This window comes from Nyctereutes procyonoides, unplaced genomic scaffold, assembly GCF_905146905.1.
Source record: "Nyctereutes procyonoides isolate TBG_1078 unplaced genomic scaffold, NYPRO_anot_genome, whole genome shotgun sequence".
In the NCBI taxonomy this organism is placed as follows: Eukaryota; Metazoa; Chordata; class Mammalia; order Carnivora; family Canidae; genus Nyctereutes; species Nyctereutes procyonoides.
Window position 1 is genome coordinate 32,004,322 of NW_026575134.1, and position 16,917 is coordinate 32,021,238.

Genomic DNA, 16,917 nt, shown 5'->3' on the forward strand with positions numbered 1-16,917 from the left:
CTCCTCATTTTATAGGCAACACACACACACACACAGAGAGAGAGAGAGAGAGAGAGAGAGAGAGAGAGATGCACTAATAATCAAGTTTCAAAATCAGCTTTCCTTTCGTCCAGTCTAGTATACTTTGTGCTACAACATATTGCCTGTTAGGATCCCTTTCTGCCTCCTTCAGGTTCTTCAAACTTCTTAATTGAGATGTTTCCTTGGTTAACAGGCAGCTCTGTTATTATCCCTACTGAGATATTATTCTCCCCAAGTGAATCTTGGGATAAAGGATGCACATCTGAAGAGTTAAGTTTCATCCCATGCTATTTTATATATGCTCTTGTAGTTAATATTTTCAAGCCAGGCTGGACTCAGGAGGCAAACAGACTGGCACTTTACACATAATTAAACACATAAAACCTTGAATTAAGAGCATACTTAAAAACACCACCATTCAGTGTGCTTGACATGGGTTGCAAGCCATTAGCTCCTAGCTAACTGGCTTGTAGGAAACCAAGGTTTTATTTAGTTTTCTATTATAGGTAGAGTATTAAAAAAATACTAGCTAGAAAGCATCATAGGTTAAGAAAGATTTGTTCCAGAAAAGTGTTGCTGACATGAACTGAGAAAGATGGAAGAGGTCACAAGCAGGAAGCTACACAAAAGAAAAGCTCTGAGTCTACACTGACAGAAGAGTTCAGAAATAGTTGTTCTACTAGCCAAATTTCCTGCAAGTAAGTTTAAAGGAGCCTACTCCAAAAATGACCTTAAAAAGTGTGAACTGAATGAAATAGTTTGTGAAGACTGCTAAATACCTCCCCAAAAGGTCAAGAAGTCCACTTTTACTCCCTCTTTCCTCTTCTGAATGGCCACTCTTCTAAAATAGACAAATAAAAAAAGCAAGAAATGGAATTTTTTCAGATGCTACAAGCTGTCTTCACTCCCACCAGCACAGTGCGTTCTCAGCATGCCAGTGTCCATGGAAACTTTCAGGTGGGGAATCTCAAAGTTGAGGTTTCTGTATAGCCTCTAGTATTTATTCCGGCATTTTGCTCCAAGACAGTGCTTTCCAAATCTCTATTAGGCTCCAGTGAGGGCAAGTGAGGGAAGAGCTTCTTTAACAACGAGGACAAAGTCCTCTTTCAGTATTTTTTGTATAAGAGAATAGCCAATATTTGTGAATAAAACCAATGCTCATTCCTAAGGCTTGGGAAATTATACAGCAGACTAGAAACACAGCAGACATGAACTATGAAGTATATTCTATTACTAATATTCTGAGTGCGGTCAAATATTTTCCTGACAACCTGGTTAGAATCCTCAATTGCTTGGATTTTACAATGGAGAAGAGTAGAGGTTATTAAAGTGAGCAGTTAATCTCTTCCTTAAATCATTTTTCTCCTCTTCATCAGAAAACTCAGACAAAAGCAGTCACATGTATCCTCTTTACCTCCTTTCATTACCCTACTGTGTAAATACAGCACCAGGAGGTTTCTACCTCTGTATCCAGTCAAAGAAGTAATAATGATATTTACTGTTGCTGCTATAAATATTTCTATTATAAAAAAGACTGTAAGAAACACACCAAAATGTTGGAGAGTGGTTACCTCTGAGCGATGGGATTAAGAGTATTTTTCTTTGTTCCACTTTCAGTCCACTAGAATAATGTGTAACACTTATTTTTTATTGAATGGTAATTTTTAAAAAGAAATGAAACTCAAAGAGAAAGTTAAACCCTCAGTAAGATATTAGCTAATCAAATCCAACAATGTATACAAAAAATTATACACCACGACCAAGCAGGATTTATCCCAGGTATGCAAGGCTGGTTCAACATTTGAAAATCAGTTCATATAACCTATCACATCAACAGGCTAAAGAAGAAAAATCACATTATCATATTAATAAATGCAGAAGAATCACTTGATAAAGTCTAAGATCCATTTATGATAAAAAGTCTCAACAAACTAGGAATAGAGGAAAACTTTCTTAACTTCATAAAAAAATCTACAATCTACAGCTAATATCACACTTAATAATGAGAAACTATAGGGTTGCCTGGCCAGCCTAATCCTAGGTAGAACATGTGACTTCTGATCTTGGAATTATGAGTTTGAGCCCCACGTTGGATGCAGAGATTGTTTAAAAATAAAATATTTTTTTAAAAATAATAATGGAAAATCTAGTTTTCCTGCTAAGATCAGGAACAAGGCAAGGATGTCTCTCCTCTTACAACTCTTTTTCAACATCATACTGGATGTCCTTGCTAGTAAAATAAAACAAGGAAATAAAATGTTTACAGACTGGGAAGGTAGAAATAAAGCTGTCTTTGTTCATGAGTAACATGGTTGTCTGTGTAGAAAATCTGGAAGAATTGACAAAAAAACTCCTGGAAGTAATAAGCAATTATAGCAAGGTTGCCAGACAGCATTCATATACCAAAGTCAATTCCTTTCCTATATACCAGCAATGAACAAGTAGAATTTAAATATAAAAACACAATAACATTTACATTATCATCCCCAAAATGACATACTTAGATATAAACTTAAGAAAATATGAATAAGGAAAACTACAAAATTCTGATGAAAGAAATCAAAGAAGAACTAAATAAATATAAAGATATTCCATGTTCATGGACAGGAATGCTAAATACTGTCAAATGTCAGTTCTCCCAACTTGATCCATAGGTAGAATACAACTCCCAATAAAAATCCCAGCAAGTTATTTTGTGGATATTGATAAAATGCTTCAAAGTTTACATGGAGAGGCAAAAAAAAAAAAAAAAACACACAACACACACACACACACACACACACACACACACACACACACCAAACCAGAGAAGTCAACATAATATTGAAGGAGAAGAACAACGTTGGAAGATGCTACCTGACTTCAATATTTACTATAAAGCTAGAGTAATCAAGACACTATGGAACTGATAAAAGAACAAACAAATATATCAATGGAACAGAATAGAGAGCCTAGAAATAGACCCATATAAATAGAGCCAACTGATCTTGAACAAAGAGCACGGGCAATGCAATGGAAAAAGAGTTATTTTAACAAATAGTGCTAAAACAACTGCACATCCAAGTGCAAAAATATTTAATCTAGCCACAGACCTTTCATCTTTCACCAAAATTAACTCAAAATGGATCACAGACCTAAATGTAAAATACAAAACTATAAAATTCCTAAAAGATAATATAGGAGAAAATGTAGATGACCTTGGGTATGATGATGACTATTTAAATATAATTCCAGGGACACCTGGGTGGCTCAGCGGATGAGCATCTGCCTTCAGCTCAGGGAGTGGTCCTGGAGTCCCGGGATCGAGTCCCACATTGGGCTCTCCTTGAGGAGCCCGCTTCTCCTCTGCCTATGTCTCTGCCTCTCTCTGTCTCTCATGTATAAATAAATAAAATCTTTAAAAATAAATGATGAATGAATGAATGAATAAAATTCCAAAGGCACTATCCATGAAAGAAATACTTGATAAGCTGGATTTCACTAAAATTAAAAACCTCTGTGAAAGACATTGTTAAAATAATGAGAAGAGGAGTGCCTGGGTGGCTTAGTCAGTTAAGTGTCTTGCCTGCCTTTGGCTGCGGTTATGACCCTAGTGTCCTGGGATTAAGCCCCATGTCCAGCCCCCTGCTCAGCAGGGAGCCTGCTTCTCCTCTCCACCCTGCTTGTGCTCCCTGCTGCTATCTCTGTCTCTCTTTCTCAAATAAATGAATAAACAAACAGATTAATAAAAATTGTAAAAAAAAAAGAAGATAAGCTATAGACGTAGCCACAGATATATCTGCAAAATATATATCTGATAAAGCACTATTAACAAAATAACTCCAAAAATACAATAATAAAACAAAGACTTGAATTTAAAAAATGGGCCAATAACCTGAATAGATGTCTCACCAAAGACAGCAAGTAAGCATACAGACAGCAAGTAAGCATAGGAAGGATGCTCCGCATCATGTGTCATTAGGGAAATGCAAATTAAATCAATGAAGTACTATTACACAGTTAACTAGAATGGCCAAAATCCAAACACTGACAACACCAAATGCTGATAAGGATGCAGAGCATGAAAAATTCTCATTCACTGCTGATAAGAATGTACGTTTAGAAGATAGTTAGGCAGTTTCTTACAAAACTAAACATATTTTTACCATATGATTCAAGAATTATGCTCCTTGGTATTTACCAAAAGGAGCTGAAAACTTGTGTCCACACAAACACCTGCACATGGGTTTTACAGCAGCTTTGCTCATAACTGCCAAAACCTAGAAGTGACCAAGATGTCTTAAAGTAGGTGAACAGATGAATAAACTGTGATACATTTACACAATGAAATATTATTCAACACTAAAAAGAAATGAGCTACCAGGCCATAAAAAGATATGGAGGAACCTTAAATACATCTTACTAAATTAAAGAATTTAATATGAAAAGCCTACACACTGTATGATTCCAACTATATGATATTCTGGAAAGACTATGGAGACAGCAAAAAGATCAGTGGATGTCAAAAAGTCTGGGAGGAAGGAAACATGAATATGTGAACACTGGATTTCTTAGGGCAGTGAAAATACTCTGTATACTACTATACTAGTAGATAACATACAGTTGCCCAAACCCACAGAATATACATATATAAGACCAAAAGTGAACTCTAATATAAACTATGGACTTTGACTGATAATGATGAGTCAATACAAGTTCACTGATTGTAAAAAAAATTATCTACCACTCTGGTGTGGCATGTTGATAGTGTGTGGAGGCAGGAGGTATGGGAACTTTTTTTTTTCTTCTCGATTTTGAATCTAAAGCTGCTCTAAAAAAATATCTATTAAAAAATGTTAATAGGGATGCCTGAGTGACTCAGTCAGTTAAGTCTCTGCCTTTGGCTCAGGTCATGATTCCGGGGTCTTGAGACTGAGCCCCACATCGGGCTCCCTACTTCTTCTACGGGGAGGCTGCTTCTCCCTCTCCTTCTGCCTGCTGCCCCCCCTTGCTTGTGCTTTCTCTATCAAATAAATAATTTTTTTAATGTTAATACAATTAAAACAGAAAACTAAATAGGCACTGAAGTGGAGCCTAGAGAAGGTAATGGGGTGGAGTAAGCCTTCCTAATCTGATTTCCCTTTTATAATAAATCAAAAAAATTAAAAACCCTTTTCTACTTAAGCCCATTAAAATAAGGGTTTCCCTAATAGCTAAGCACTTAGCACATGCTGCTCCTGTCATTTGAAGGTTTTTCTATGGGAGCTTCAGACATCCTGAGGCTCCGCAGAAGAGCAGATTTTAGTGTCTTGAAAAATTCTTAAAAAGATCTAACTAGCTGATCCAATCAGTGACCAAAGTGTGAAGCAACTTACTTTAGAGAAATATCAGACTCATCAATGAGAAATGGACATCCTTACAATATGTCAGAGGGATATCTGCTTCAGGACCTTATATAACTACAGTAGCACTAAACCTCATGATACAGCTCATATTAAAAAGTGAGAGACGGAGTTAGAAGCAATGCTGGGTGAAAAGAGAAGGCATGCCTAACTTTGGCCTGATTGTCACTGGACTTTCTCTTGTCTTTTAATCCATAACAAAGACAGGGCCTTATGAATAATGATAATGAAAATATAAAGAGCTACTGTGTGTAGGCAGTGTTCCAGGGGCAATTATGTATGTGTTTCTAATCTAACTCTCAGGTAGGCAATGATATTTTCATTTTATGTTAGGGAAACTGAAGCCCACAGTGATTACGCAAGGGTAAGTGATGGAGCAAAGATTCACCTCAGGTCAGCCGGGTCCCAGTCAGTACTCTGACAACCACTCCATAGGGCATCCTACTACTCAAGAGGAAACTGAGGCCCTGAGAACTCTATCAGACCACTGGAAAGCAACTCCACACAGAGGAGAGCACTCAGAATGGGAAGTCAGAGGCCCTGAGTGTTAGTCCTGTCTTTTGGAACCAACCAGCTATTGATTACTTGGGGCAAATCACTGAAATCTCTCAGAGCCTGAGGCTGAAGAGCCAGTTTTCCTTTTATCTCTAAAATGATGCAACTGCATAAATTTTGCATTCTTAGAGCTATAATTCACGGATCGGGATTTGTCTCTACTCACAATTGTTGCCAGAACAAGAGGAGCTTTGGGGGGACTAGGAATCTGCCTTAGAAATTCTAAAAGTGACACAAATTAAGTGTAAAGAGAATAAAATAACCTACTTCTTTTGACAATGCTGCCCTATCAAGAAGTTACCCTTTCTCCTACCTTTAACCACTAAGCTTATTTAGAAGGTCACATAAAACCTGGTCTCATAAATACCAGTAAAGAGTCTACTAGTCACCAACTCTATTTAACCTCAGTACTGACCAGTCTGTAGCCTTTAGCACTACTGATTGATGCCCCTCAGTCTTCAATTTCCTTCCAGGGTTTCTGTGGCCCTGGACTTCTCTTGCTTTATCCCTGCAATTTTACACACTCCTCTAGGTGACTATGATTGAAAAAAACTCTAACGAACATTTTTTCAACCTCAGCATTATTGATACTTGCAGCTGGTAACTTTTTGTGTAGAGGAAACGTCCTATCCCTTGTGAAATATGCAGCAGCACCCCTGGCCTCTACAAGGAACTGGACAATAGCTTCACCCCTCACCTCCAGACATTGTCAAATATCCTGGGGGCCCAAACCACTTTCTCTCCACGCCTTCCTCCTTAGTAATTTCATTTCACTTTTGCAATTCAACTCCAGCAGCCACAGAGATGGCTCCTGCACCTGGATTTTCTCTCCAGGTTTCCAGTGTCACAATTCCTTTTGATGTGTGTCTCTGCCTGGATACTTTTCTATTACTTGAACCATTAAGCCTCAAACTGAGTCCTCTCCCTCCTCCTCCTCCTCCTCATTGTTAACTTTTCCGAGTGCCCAGATAGTAGGTACTGCCGTAAGCATTTCATGTGTGTTACTTCAATTAATCATCACAATAATACCAAGTGGTGACAATTATTATTCTCTCAATTTTACAAATGAAGAGACTTAGGTTCAGAGGGGGTGAGAAATATGCCCAAATTCATACACAGAATAAGTGGCAGAGCTAGAGTCTGAACCCTCAGTTTGACTACACAAGCTGCCTTTTAACCTCAATATTATTCTTACATGTGTTCGTTCCCTTGTCCTGTTTCCCTGTTTCCCTGTTAACACCACTACAGTTTGGGAATCACCCAGGCTCTAAATTCTGGAGCTAAATTTTATTTTCTCCACCAAGAACAGGTCTCTTGACAATATCTGGAGGAGAAATGAAAACACCTTTGCTTGGGCTCGTGTACAAAACGGAGGTCAATACATTCTGACTAACTGTTGGAAGCCATCCCACATTGGCCTCTCCACCACAGTAGCCGAAGAAGTCTGCCCCATTATCTATGAAAACCTCCTTCTTTGTATTCCCTTCCACTACTCTCCATTAAATATCTCTATCCAGTCTCTAAACCCAAATGCTCCATTTTAGCTCTACCTGCCCTCCCCACCCCACACCCTGGGGCCTTTTAGCCCCACTCTCACTTGCAACTCTAACTTGCTGAATAAAGTCCTAAGTCCCAAAGAGATTCCGGGTGGTCCTCCCTACTTCCTCCTTAGTGTTTAGATCCTAGCTTTGTTTTATATAGTCTTTGGTTTGGCTTGTACCTTCGACACAAGTAGGAGCCCCATATTTCATTCAGAATATTCCAGCCTTCTTCTATTTCTGCCAGAGTGCTTCTTCCTGAGACTCTAAATTTTAGTCCTTGGGCCTAAGTACTCTTGTTCTTCAACAGCTTCATGTATATGAACCTGCAGTATGCTTCTTCTGAATCTTCTCCCATTCGTGGTTTTCCCTCCCCCAAATACAAATAGTAATACATATGTATGTGTACATGTGCACACACACACAGCATTAGTGGCTCAGAACTGTATCCTAAAGGCTTTGTACTGGAAAGAGCCTAACAAATTATTGAATTGAATCTGCTCATCAGCTATGAAGCACACAGCAACTGTGCACCCCCAGTCATCCGAGAGAGACATGGTCACAGCCGACCGAAGACCAGCCCTTACTGTGAGAGATGGAGATCTGGCCTCTATGGTTGTGGCATCACTGCCACGCATCCCCTCCTCCCACGACTGCCTGTTCCTGCTGTCAGCTGCTATGCCTCTATTGCCATGACAACTTGATGTGGAACCCAGTGTCATGGCACTGAACTGGATGCACCAGAGAACAGTTCAACGGGAATGTTAGGCTCACTTTGAATTGATACGATTGCTTGCTCTTTAGATGCTTGTTTCCTTGCCTGACCCTGGGGTGGCAATAAAGAAAGCAATCACAAACTTCTGAGTACCATTCTTCCTGAGCAAACAGAAAAATAATTCTAGGTGACCCCTCTGTAGAAATGTAAAAGTAGAAGGAGGAGTCCCCAGAGACACTCAGGACCAGTAAGAATTGAATAAGAGTGAGAACTTCTATTTTACCTTATTTTCCTCCCTTTCTCCCATTTTAACCCATGCATAAGCTAGAAAGACAGTTTCAGCTCCAGAAATTATCCTGTAAGAAGTAGGAGGTGGGAACTAACACTGAAAGTTTCAGGGGAAACTAAACAGAAATTATACTATTTTTAAGCCTTTTAGACTTAAATATACAAAGCACGCCTATACTATCTGCTGAAGATTAAAGCAATTTTAAAACAAGACTCGCCCCTCCACCTCCATTCCACTTCTCTATCAAAACACTTTCCTTGCAAAGCCATAGTTATTTGTATTCTACCAAAACCAAACAACTGCACACTGCCAGGAACACTCAGCAAAGGGCAGGGATATAGGGCTCAGTCTTCTCTGCCACAGCAGGTCCAAATGGTAAACTTTGTGGGGTCTATGGCAGTAGAGAAAGAGGTTTGAGTACTGACTGACTCTGCTAATTCGATGTTTCTGAAGCTCAGAAAGGTGGAAGTTTCATTGTAAAATAGAGGTAATAATGTCATTCTCACCGATATTTTCATGAGGTTTACACAAAATAATACATAAAAAGAACTTAGTATTCTCTGGGCACATAGGAACATCAGCAGAACTATTCTGCTGGTCCAGATAACAGTAACTATGAACATTTATTGTGTGCTTTTCATATGGTACCTGCTGAACTCTCACAGATAAAGAGCCCCCAATTAGTTTTCTTAGAGAAAGACCCTACAGCCTTAGGAGTGCAGATTCTAATTTCCCAGCAAGGACTTTCTCACACATCCTAGGCATGAAGAGTAAGGATGTCAAACAGAGGCTCCTTGTTTCAGTTTTAGTAAATGGCCACAGGCTGTCAAGGAGTAATGTTTGCCTTTTCTAGTTTGATACAATCAGGTGTAGTCTAACTTCAGTGATGCTGAGGCAAAGCACAGAGAGTGCAGGAAGGATAGGTCCCATTCTGCCCCGCAGCTCTTGCACAGTCTGGAGGTAGCCAGCTCCTCAACCTCACAACCTGCTTCTATCATATTGTCTCTCTTCTGCAGACTGAAACTCTATTAAACTCCTGGAGCAGCTAACAATCTGCTTACCTAAGAACCACAGGGCTTGTTAACTATCCTTGCTAAAATACTTTTTGGACCCCCAAAGGCCATGCTACTAACCATCCTCCATTATTTCTTAGCTCCTCCTCACAAGTTTCCATTCTCAGGGTACTCAGCAATAAACATGTAGTATGATTAGTCCTAGTTTATGGATGACAATAAAGGCTTAGACAAATCAAGAGGGACAAGTGATGAGTGCCAGAGGACTCAGGTCATCTGACTCTAATATCTGTGCTCTTCCACTTCAGAAGTAAAAGAAAGGATGTCATAATCAATAGTTTTTTTCCCTGAAAGTCTGAACAAATTCTCTATTGGTATACTATTCCCAACCCATCTTCCATAGGTAAAAGTAACTTCCTACAACTACTAACAATTCTATATGGCAATCACAGAAAGGCAATTAGTTGGCATCATTAGCTTTAGACAAGTTATTCTTAAACCCTTTAAATCCTTGCTTCGTCATCTGTAAAACGGAAATTATGTCTAGCTAATCAGGTTGAATTAGGAGCTATCAAAAGAATCTATTTTGCTGGCCACAAAAGTAAACAGAAGCCATTCAACAAAGGATAGTCATCAACTAAATCACTGGGTTGAATGGACATTCTTTACACAGCTACAGATGGATTTTGACGTTTGGCTAAATGCAGTTAGGAGAGATGGGATTCTCAAAATTTACCTTATATATACACATATGAGCATCTACATATAGATCTGAGGTAGACCGAGAGTTGTGCTCTGTAACTTTGGCCTTAAGTTATCAAGGAAAACATCTTTTTCCTTGAGCAGACCTGAGTCTTATTTCCTAGCTAAATGAGAGGCTGGACTAACAGGAAAAGGGGAAGAATGGAGACAGGAGAGAAGGAGGCCCTTAAATAAAAGTCTGGGTGGTTTTTATCACTATTATCACAGTAAAGTTTTATATCTAGGCACCCAGGCTCCTAAATTAAATGTCAAATACAATCCTGCACTGGCAACATGAAGCGTGGCTGCTTTAGCGAAGTCATGACAGCTCCACTCCCCTCTCCATGTTGGTCATGTAATAAGCCCTTCAAGCTTTGGCAGAGAGTATATTATCAAGTCTCCTGTCAGTGCAGACAGGAGCTGGAGCAGGGGGAGAAGGACATCACAATGTGTTAATTTTATTAAGCCATTTAAAGTCAATCCCTTTGCTTTCTAACAATGTTCTAGCCCACCAGGCAGTTCAGAAACCATGTCTATCCTAGTTTCAAAATGCCTAGAGCTGATTTGTACAGTATTTCAATTAAGAGCTCTGGTGGCCCAATAGAAAGAGAATGGCCAAAGGGTAAAGCTGCAGGAGAAGCAGGAAGGAGAAGTAGGAAGAGAACAAGAATCTCAGTGATGTTAAAATGGGGACATATCTCCTAATGTGTCTCTTAAACATGACACTTAATTTCTTTTGTGACTCTTAATTTATTTTTCTTCTAATTTGGCACCAGGCAATTTTGCTAACTAGAGAGTCTGCTTCCACAACAATAAACATAATTGCTTCTATGCATTGATTTCTTGTTTTTATTGGGAATATATGGACACACAGCTGCAAACTCCCAAGGCAGATATAATTTGCCTCAACTTGAATGGGCAATGGAGCTATGCTGAACTAACTCCGAGAGAGGTGAGCCACGCAAAGCCCAGAGTCGGCCAGCCAACCAGGCAGCAACACCAAGGGGCTCCAACTCTGGAGATTTAACTCAATTGATCTGCATGCCATTATCACTCAAAAGAAGTGGCAGTGGTCCTTTAAAGTGACACTAATCCTGGGAAATATTAATTGATCAAAGTATAGAACCTAGTTACTTGTAAACACATGGCTTATTTTTCTCCACAAGGATCCAAAGGCCTCCTCAACTGTGGGGGTGGGATTGCTGCCCCCACGGATCCATGGCCTTCTGCTCAAAGCAGTGGTGGTGGATCCTAGGACTAGGGGAAAGCTAGCAGCAGCCACCCTGTAGAGGATGCTGTAGTAAGCACTTTAAATGGATTATCTCATTTAATCTTCCTAACGACCCTATGAAGTATGTACTATTATCCCCTCTTTCGCAACTAAAAAAAAAGGGGGGGGGGAGAAAAATCTGAGAAATGAAGAGATTAAGCACAGGATCTGCCTGATATCAAACAGCAGTCTACACTGGAGTTACTCTGACCAGGTGCAGTCTGATCCAGAGCCTGTGCTGTTAATAACTGGAGAATACTGCCTCTCCCTGACAGAGGCTAATATCAGGTTTCTGCTCCTCATCCCCCTCTAGAAGAAAGGAGAAAGCCTAGTCACTGATGAATGGAATTGCTGGGTCATATGACAACTCTATGTTTAACCTTTTGAGGAACTTTAAGTGAAGGGCTAACAAAAGTGATTATTTAAAACAAAAAGATTTTATTTATTTATTCATGAGAGACACACAGAGAGAGGCAAAGACACAAGCAGAGGGAGAAGCAGGCTTCCTACAGGGAGCCCTATGTGGGACTTGATCCTGGGACTCGGGGGTCATGCCCTCAGCCAAAGGCAGGTGCTCATGCTCAACTGCTGAGCCACCCAGGCGTCCCAACACAAGGGATTCTGATGGAAATTCTCTCACCTCCTCTCCGCAACTTTATTGATATAATCCCCAAATCATACAATTCACCCATTTAAAATGTACAATTCAGTGGTTTTTAGGAGATTCACAAAGTTGCACAATCAACCCAGGGCCAGTTTGAACATTTTCATCACATCAAAAGAAATTCTGTGACCCTAAGCAGTCACTCCTACCCCATTTCTCCATCTCCCTCAGCCCCAGGGAAAGAGTCTGTCTCCTAGCTCTAGAAATCTGCTCTATTCTGGACATGCCACACAGATGGAATCACTCAGTATTCGGTCTTCTGGGAAGGGCCTCTTTCAGTGAGCATTTCTGAGGGCTTGCCTTATTGCAGTATATATCGACACTGCACTTCCTTCCTGCCACATACTGTCCTGCTGTACAAATACACCAGATTTTTCTTACCTGGTCATCTGCTGGGCTGCTTCCACAGTCTGGGTAGTATGAATAATGCTGCTATGAATACCGGGGTGCAGTCTTTGTGTGGACATATGTTTTCATTTCTCTTGAGTACGTACCCAAGAATGGAATTGCTGGGTTATATGGCAACTCTATGTTTAACCTTCTGAGGAACTGCCACACTGTTTTCCAAAGTGACTATACCACTTCCAATTTTTCCACATCCTCACCAAATGGAAAACTTCTCTTTATTGGGAAAACTGCAGAACTGTAGTTCTAAAAACCATCAATCTGCTCGGACTCTGCTATTACTGCTTGGGTGACCTCGAGCAGGAACGCTTACACTTCTGGCACCTCACCTGGAAAGCGGGGTATTAGAGACAGCCTCAAACTTCCCACTGAGCCCTACACATATTCATTTAGTCTCATCATGTGAGACGCTGATTGGGGGAAGGTGCCATCAAACAGACAGCTTGGGGCTAACTGCATGATTGTGTGTCTGACTTTGTATTAACTCAGTTTCCACTGTATCTGAATCATCTTAGACTGTGATTGGCATGTCTTGTGAAAATAAACAAACTTCAATGGATGTGCTTATGCTATTAGGAAGAAAACAGAAATGCCATATTGGGTAAAACTTCCATTTGGTAGTAACAGCAGACTGGCCTTCAGGATTTTAGTTTTCCAAGTTGCAGTTCAAAGACTGAAGTGGATTCAAATGATAAAACTGTTTACAAGGGATGAGTTAGTGAAAAAAGCAAGATACAAACTATGTATGCATGTGTATACACACACAAATACATACAGTTATCTAATTGTAAATATACTTAAACACACATAGAATAATAGAGAGAAAATACGAATTCTCCATCTGAAAAGTAAAGCACCAGAATATTAACCAGTTTTTTCATAGGTATGTCTTAAAGTGTGATATATTGACCATTTGCATCAGAATCATCCAGGCTATATATTTAAAAAGTAGTCTCAGAACTACCAAATTGACGTTCTGAGTGAGGCTCAAGAATCTGCATTTAAAAATAGAGGTACTTGTGTGGACGGAACTAGAAGGTATTATGCTAAGTGAAATAAGGCAGAGAAAGACAATTATATGATTTCATTCATTTGTAGAATTTAAGAAACAAAACAGAGGATCATAGGGAAAAGGAGAGAGAAAAATAAGATAAAATCAGAGAGGGAGACAAACCATAAGAGACTCTTAATCACATGAAACAGAGTTGCTGGAGGGGAGGGGGTGGGGGAAAGGGGTAACTGGGTAATGGACATTAAAGAAGGTAACATGATGTAATGAACACTGGGTGTTATATAAAATTAACGAATCACCAAACTCTACCTCTGAAACTAGTAATACCCTATATGTTAATAATTGAATTTAAATAAAATTAAATTAAAAGAAAACAGGTACTCAAAGTTTATGAACTGCAGGTAGATTTTTTTTTCATGTATATATATAAAAGTTCCTTGGTTGGAAAGTTACTAGAATTATTGACCTATTTCTACACTTTTCATAAGGAAGGACATATATATATGTCTGTTTTTCCCATAATTTTCTACAGACAGCATGTATTACTTTTATAATTGGAGGGATGGGGACAAAGGGAAGTTGTTTCATTTTGTTTTGATGAAGGCAGGGGGATGGTGAAGGAGAGCAAAGAGCTTGTTTCTCCTCTTTCTACTGCCCAGTGTCTATAGAGGGTTGAAAAGGGGCCCCACTTGCTCCCCAGTGGATTCCATGCCTCGGAGCCTAGCTCAGGCCTGAAACAGCACAAGTATTTTCCCATTTGGTGTCCTCCATCACTAATGGGAAACTACTGAAGCACCAGCCTCAGTTCTTCATTTAGCCAGTGCTAAATGCTCTGGGCTGTCACAGCTTCTTTGGCATCTCCCCATGTTTTCTGTTGGAAAAGGCCATCCTCCAGTCCTGAACCCTGGGGGTGTGGGCCGCAGTGTCCAGTAAAGGCAGGTAGAAGAATGTGAGGGGAATATAGTCAGTGAAGAGTCATACTCCTAAGGATGACAGCACACATACCTATATTTACTCATCTATGGGTTCCATAATTGTGCATTGGAGAAGAACAAGGAGTATGACAAATGTGAAGTCCTAATCCTGTCACTTACTAGCAAGCTCTTTAATCCCTCTAAGTCTTGGATTGTTCCTCCATAAAACAGTACAAATAATAGTTCTTTTCATAGGGTTATTGTAATAGATCACGCATATCTATTACTATTACATCACCTAATACCTAGGCTTGAGGGTACAGAAAGAAAACAAAATAGTATGCATGCCCTTTAAGATTACTACTTACAAATTCCTTATGAAAAGTGTAGAAATAGGTCAATAATTCTAGTAACTTTCCAACCAAGGAACACTTTTGAATGAATCAACTTGATAACTGAGGCAGCTCAAGACTTTGCTTCAGTTGGCTACATAAACACTGCCCGAGTGAATGCTTCTATCTTGGGCCAGAGCAAGGACCAGCATGAGGCCTGACCTGACCCTGGTGAATAAGAGAACACTAACAACAAGAATTCAAGTTAGGTTTTGCTTATATGCATTACTCTTTGTACATGCAAAACCTATCATTTTCTAAATGAGTCTTTTTAAAAAAATTTATTATTTTAAAGATTTTTTTGAAGACTTTATTTTATTTGAGAATGAGAGAGAGCGTGCGTGCGCATGTGTGCCCAAGCAGAGGGAAGGGCAGAGGGAGAAGCGGACTCCTCACTGAGCGGGGAGCCTGAGACATGGGGCTTACTCCCAGAACTTTGGGATCATGACCTGAACCGAAGGTAGACACCTAAGCCACCCAGGTGCCCCAAAACCTATCATTTTAACAAGAGTCTGATTAGCAGAGGATAGTGAAGGACTGGGCTGTGTTCCACGTCACTGATATTAGCTACTAAAATGGACTGTAAAGTTCTCTTGCAATTATAAAATGCTATATAAATACTAAATGAAAATAAAATAAGATGACAATTCCCAGATTTACTTTCATGCTGCTAGACAATTCTTTGGTTTTATACTTTAGTAAGAACACCGTTAAGAGATTGCAAAAAATACAGAAAACCTGATAGGTTTTAAGCAGTGTTAGTATGGTTAGAGCCCATGTTTAGTCTGAGAGAATAATGGGAGCCACTTGGCTTGAGTTTAATGCACTTTTCTTGAGAATTACTTCTTGTAAGATAAGTATAATTTCATGATACACAACTGTGGTTTGCTTTTAAAGATTTTATTTATTTATTCATGAGAGACACAGAGAGAGAGGCAGAGACATAGGCAGAGGGAGAAGCAGGCTCCATGCAGGGAGCCTGACATGGAACTCAATCCCGGGACTCCAGGATCGCGCCCTGAGCCAAAGGCAGACACTAAACCGCTGAGCCACCCAGGGATCCCCACAACTGTGTTTTTAACTATTTGTTTCAAGCACACCAGCCATAGGAAACAAGGAACAGTGCATGTTAGATGGAAAGAAAAGCAATCAATACTAATAGAGAGTGTGGCTGTTATTAACTAGATAGTAAGACGTTAGCCGGATTGAGTTTAGCATGTTGTGCTTTTGGTTCAATGCTTTCTGAGAGGCTGGGCAGGGGGAAGAAAATCAATGTGTTTTCTGAGCTTCAGTTTCCTCTGGGTATTCTATGAAAGATAACTGCATAGTCACTTCACAGGAGAGCTGTAAAGAACTCAGAATGCCTTTAATTTCTTAAAACTCCAGGTATGGACATAGACATGCGTGCGCACACACACACACACACACGCACGCGCACACACACACCTGTTTAACTCTACATCTTTTCATTTCCCTACAGTTTACCATAAATATAAGAAATGTATAGACAAAAACTGTGCTTTGTGCAATAAATGTTTCCAAAAAGTATGACTGTAAAAAATATGTTTGCAAACTGGATCATATCAAACATATTGGGATGCCTTATTATTTAAGACTACTTTCGGGTACCCAGATGGCTCAGTTGGTTAAGTGTCTGCCTTTGGCTCAGGTCATGATTCTAGGCTCCTGGGATGGAGCCCCACCATCAGGCTCTCTGCTCAGCAGGAAGCCTGCTTCTCCCTCTGCCTCTGCCTCTGCCTCCTGCTCTGCCTATTTGTGCTCTCTCTGTCAAATAAATAAATAAAAACTTAAAAAAAAAGACTTTCAATTAAACTGGAAATTGTTATTAAAAAATACTCTCTCCGTTATGTACAAAGTTCTAGAACCCTGGAGATATGGATCCTTTAAACCAGGGCCCACTATAGCAACACGCATGCAGGCAACTTAATCTGATTGCCTTATTTCCCAACCACCACCAGCTCTGATTCTTGTCCTCAGGCTCACCCT

The 16,917-nt window shown here is 39.8% G+C and overlaps 1 protein-coding gene across 2 annotated transcripts in view; it reads right to left on the reverse strand.

Annotated features, from left to right (window-relative positions):
• Nucleotides 1-16,917, reverse strand: part of TRIM44 (tripartite motif containing 44) — a 109,482-nt gene that overhangs the window by 67,952 nt on the left and 24,613 nt on the right. The window lies entirely within an intron of this gene.